At 40.4% G+C, this 5,548-nt stretch overlaps 1 long non-coding RNA gene across 1 annotated transcript; it reads right to left on the reverse strand.

Annotated features, from left to right (window-relative positions):
* Window positions 1-312: 312 nt before the first annotated feature.
* On the reverse strand, window positions 313-3,644 carry LOC134479688 (uncharacterized). Its single transcript, XR_010053303.1, has 3 exons — window positions 3,249-3,644; window positions 1,815-2,098; window positions 313-458 (listed from the first exon to the last, which is right to left on the reverse strand). It is a non-coding gene; the product is annotated as an uncharacterized LOC134479688 (long non-coding RNA).
* Window positions 3,645-5,548: the final 1,904 nt, after the last annotated feature.

Consider the following 5,548-nt stretch of genomic DNA (forward strand, 5'->3'; position numbering starts at 1 on the left):
GAACTTTCTCTTTCTCACCTTGATGAGACCCTGGTAACATCCTAGAATTTAGGGGTAAAACAGAACAATTTGTTCAAATAACAACTATAGCCGGTTCTCTCGCCTCAATGACAATGATATGTAAAACAGAACAGGACAGTAAATTTGATATATTTGACTCATGGTGCTGAAACCCAAATTGCATTTGCCATCCAACTGTATAAGCCATTCTAAAAATAGCATTTATAACCTACAATTTTAGCCATAAAGAATAATCAACTGATAGTTCCTGATGGATAGTAAGGAATGAAAGAAATTCTTTCACATGGTTGCTTATTTGTGTATTGATTTTATTGGCATTCTTTTACATATAAATATTCTCAGATAGGCATTATTGTAATGATGAAAAGGTCAAGCTCCAGAAGTGAAGTTATAGCTGAGGAACAGAGTTATCCTGGGTCATGCGCTGGCTTTGATACCTGCAAAAACATCCCAGCTCTACAGGACAGTTTACAACACTGTAGTCACTAATCCCAGCAATCACTGGGAGACACTACCTTTCGTTTATACAACACATTATGTGCTTTAAGACATTTCAAAGTTTGTTGTTCCCACTTGTTTAACACTGTTTCATAATTATAAGGTTTCTTGCATAATATACATAAGGTTTGTCGATTCATTCACTAGCAAATAATTGCTAAACTTTACTAATTTTAAGAACCACACAGCTTCAGTGAGCGTAATAATTTTTTTTTCTGACTGAAATTTATGCTGTACTGGAGAAAGATATAAAATATATTTAGATGATTTTGGGTAAACGGTAAATAAAGAAGGGCTGTGGATGTGAATTCGGTGGTACAGTGCTTTGTCTCCTATGCGTGTCCCTACCTAGTCCATACCTAGCACTAGATAAAGCAGCTGAGGTGGCTCACATCTGTAATGGGAGCTCTCTGGAAGTAGAAGATCATGATAAAAAATTCAGGACTGCTAAGTCACTGCATAGCGACTTAATGTCAGCCTGGGCTGTGTGAAACCTTGATTCAAAAATAAACAGAGACAGACAGACAGGAACAAGGGATTGATGTGCGAGCACTATGCTTTATGGAGCATTTGGGAAATGGTTTACTGTGAAACAGATCTGGAGGAAGGCTTTAGGTCAAGGGGAAGGGGATGAAGATAACACAGCTTGACTGGGGGTTGGGAACTAAAGGAGATGAAGAGGGATGATCTCGGGTCTAGACCAGGTGAGGCTTTGTAGGCTATTGTAAGAAAAACAAAACAAAACAAAACAAAACAAAACAAATCTTTGAAACTGTAACTAGTTATCCAATTAGTTGACCTCATTATTTTCATGTAATATGAAATACGTAGCAAAAAACAAATAAAATTGCTAAAAATCTCTTTAAAACATTCCCAATAAAACTGAACTTCTTAACTCTGATGTATAAGGAATATAGGCAGAATTTGTGTGTGTGGGGGGGGCATGTTTGCAGTGGTTCTTTGGTGATTGAGTCTTAAGCCTCTAAATACCTGTATCTTGAGGTTGCCACTCACAGAGCTTTGTAACCTGTCAGTGGGCAGTGTAGGCAGGGCTGCCCACACCCTGTGATTCAGCTCATCTTAAACCAGAATCATGCCACTCCCACACACTGTGATTCAAAGACATTTCTCCCCTACCCTTGCCACGAGACTGGAAATTACCACATATTTCATTCCCTTGAGTTAAGCCTTGTAGGTTGCTGATAATTATTTGAATACCCTTCAAGAGGACAGGCAAAATAACTCATTATCCATTAAAACTCCTCTCAAATCCAATTAGCCAGGAAGTCACCTACCACGCACTGTGAAAGCAGAACACGGGTCAGGTTTGCTGAGATTGTGAATGGTAAAATCAGGAACTCAACCTTTCAAAGGAAGTTGTCCTCTGAAGGCATCCCCTGAGAGGCCGGGAAGCAGAAGGAGGGGACTGAAAATAGAGGATGGAGTGTAATTGACACATTCCTTTGTTATCTAAGGCTTGACTCTGCTCAGAAAGTGACTGCACCGGTCTTAGGTAAAGGCTGAGCTCCTGGAAGCAGATGATCTGGGTTCTTGGGTAAGTCATGCCCCATGTACAACGCTGGAGAAGGAGAAAGGAAAACAAATGTGAAATGCACCCCTAGGTGGTGAACAACAGGCTGTTGTGGCTTTCATTCTCGTTACACTAAGCAACAAGACACATCAGTACATATCACTCATCTGGGAGTCAGATCATTTCAGGGTAGCAAGCAGTTTAGTCTCATGAAAGCAGGACTACGGAAATGTCATTGTCATCCCTGAAAAGCTCTTCTGAGATCCATCCTCGTCATTATCTTTGTGATCATCACTGTGTGCATCACCACCAGAGTACTGAACAGGCAGGAAGTGACGCATGGACCTTAACACATGCTTAGGTCCATCCGGCCCCGGCAGCAGTGCTGTTTCTCTGTGAAGTTTGAGGAAATACCAACAACTGTGAAGTGGAAAAGTGAGTCTGAGAGTCCCTTTAGCATCTGCTGTGGGGGGTGGGGGAGAAGAGGTAAAAATAAATTTAAGTCTCAAGTTGAGTCTGTTCTGTGCTCTAAAATCCTAGTGGAAAGTCTGTCATAGCGTGTTCCTTCTCCTTCTCCTTCTCCTTCTCCTTCTCCTTCTCCTTCTCCTCCTCCTTCTTATTCTTCCTTATGCTTACTACAATTCATTTAGTTAGCATTCAATGATTTTTTAAAAACAAAGCATTGCATTAATGAAAATATTTAATGACAGGGCAATTTCTTTATGCTGTCTTTTATATATTTATTTTTATAACATTTTAAAGTTGTTTTCACATTAACTCCCTATCATAAAAATTCAAAAGCAAAACCGAGAGTCATACAAACTCAAAACCCCTCTTCTCTGCTGGAATTTTGGACCTGTTTATGTGTTTATCAGAATTGTTATTTCCTTTTCAAAGACTCTCATGGCTTAGGAGGCAGCAGAAACAGAGAGGATTCTGGGGTTTTCTAAGAGACACACCAGAAAATAGATCTTTCTTGTTATGCTGCCAGGGTAAACTAACGAGAGAGGTCATGGATGGAATGTCTAATGGAGGCAAGAAAGGGTCTACTTAGAAGCTTTCCCCTTCCCCTTGAAGATCCTTACAAAAGAGAAACAAAACCAGCCGCATCAATCGTCATCATCCCATGACAAAAGGACACAGGTCTTGCTGAATAGAAACACTATAAAGCAGAACACAGGTAGCCTCAAAACATTACCATCTCTGTTTGCTATTTTCCTTTCACCTTCAGACCCTCCTCTTGATGGGGCAGAGCCAGGAACATATCCACTGAGACCTGACGGGGGAAAGGGTAGAGGAAGAGAAGAGAGGGAAGGGAAAGTGAAAGCAGGAGAGGAGAGGAGGCAAAGAGAGGAAGGAGGCAGGGAGGGGTGCTCTGTTGGGCAGGAATGACCAGTTTAGCAGCCCATGCCTGTGATCCCAGCTATTTAGGAGGCTGAGGCAAGAGAATTGCAAGGTCAGCTTAGCTACAGAGAAAGCTTAAGTAAAATCTGAGCAACTTGTTGATAGACTTTATCTCAAGATCACAACAAAAAAACAAAAACAAAACAGAACAAAGACAGAGAGAGGGAGAGAGGGGAAGGGAGGAAGGGAAGAGGGAGGGAGGGAAGGAGGGAGGGAGGGAGAGAGAGAGAGAGAGAGAGAGAGAGAGAGAGAGAGAGAGAGAGAGAGAGCACAAGAGGGAGCTAGGGAATGCTTGTTTAGCCTGCTCCCGAACCCTTGTTCAAAAACAGTATGTGAAAATGGGGTGGGAAGGAGAAAATGGAAACTTTGTGCAGCACAGTGAGTAGAACTGAAATTCAATAATTTGAAAGATGAGGTCAATGGTTTTCTTCCATTGTATCACAATGAAAAGGAAGGCTGTAGATGCAGTTCCTGGGAACAGCTTTTGACTAGCCTGTTCAAGGCTCTCAATTCCATTCCCAACATCACAAACACCCACAAAATACCCAAACAAACAGAAAAGAAATGGAGAAGGAAAGAGGAAGAGATAAGAGATTGCAACAGTGAAATAGAATTTTCAACGTTAATGAGATTTTCTAAGAATCTTAAGGGACAGAAATATATATCTGAGTGATGACTATTCTTGCTCACAAACAGAAATAAACAGATTGGACTGAAATAGCCCAGAGTTTCAAACAAAAACAAAGAGTTGCCCTTCCAGAGAGGGAGAGTATTCCTCTATCAACAGAGTACCAGACTAATGGTGAGTTTGACCTGGAGTAGCTATGCAGGAAAACTATGAAGTTAGCAATGCTGGAAAACTACAGAGTTGCAATACAGGGAAACTGTGAAGTATCTTGGTAAAATTTTGAAGGAAGATTAGTATTAGTTCTCCAGATTATCTGCCACTTAAATACAGGAGTGGGATTTTAAATATTGTTAGGGTAGTGCCTCAAGACTTAATCCTCCAAAGATGCTCCCCCCACTCACCTCCCCTGTGCACATGCAAGCCTTTCCCCCCACGAATTCTTGGAGGATGTACTTGCTGACAAATGCCAGAAAATGAGTCACAGGGGACTGCTGCATATGAAACTGAAAGTCACAGTGTCTAAGTAAAACAAATGTACAAATTAAGTCTCTCTACAAACCGACATGCTATATAGATGTACAATTATCAATTTATATGCCCCCTACTTGTTTACTTTTCTTTATGAAAGAATTCAAAAGTAGACATACATTCAAATAATGAGCCCATGAACTAATAGAAGTTCATGAGAGTTTAGAGAGAGTTTCAAAATAAATGAATACATCCCTCAGTTCTAGAAGACGAGATGGGTGCTGTCAGATGAAGAAACTTACAGAAGCAAATAACATGTGCATGCGTTTCTGACTCATAGCAGAAACTGAGAATAACCTGTAGGTAAAAATAAATTTAGCATGTGTTACATTCACAACAGAAAGAGATATGTTCAGCGAACAATATAAATGGAGGAAAATTAAAGTGATGACAGAAATGTATAATAAAAAATAGATCCTTACATAATGATTGTCAGTACAAAATAAAACTCTAAAAGAAAAGTCTGAACTTGCACTAATGAATGAGGTACGGGGAGCCGCAATAGAAGAAAATAGAAATAAAGCCATTTCAGGACGGCGTGAATCAAAAGGAAGCAGGGTTAGCAATTTTAACGACAGGAAAACTCACTTAAAGATGGTTTTAGCATTTGTGAGACAAATGGTAAACTTGGCTTAGAGAAATGATCAATGAAGAACACCTGAGAGAGGATGAGCTCTGATTTATAGACACTGTTCAAATCCAGGCACAGAAACCAACACAGCTTGGAATGCAAAGGATGCTTTACGAGTTAACAGTGTCATGAACGTAGACAAGCTTATGTGTGTCTCTCACCGGTGTCAGAGTTTATTGAATGAAAATAAACCCACAAGGCTCAGTGGAGTCAATGCCAGCCAGAATGCTGCCAGATAAATCCTGCCTATTTTGCAATCTGGCCAAGGTGAATGTATTTGTTTTTATTGCTCCCCTCCTCTTTCCCT

Source organism: Rattus norvegicus, chromosome 7 (genome assembly GCF_036323735.1).
Source record: "Rattus norvegicus strain BN/NHsdMcwi chromosome 7, GRCr8, whole genome shotgun sequence".
Lineage (NCBI taxonomy): Eukaryota > Metazoa > Chordata > Mammalia > Rodentia > Muridae > Rattus > Rattus norvegicus.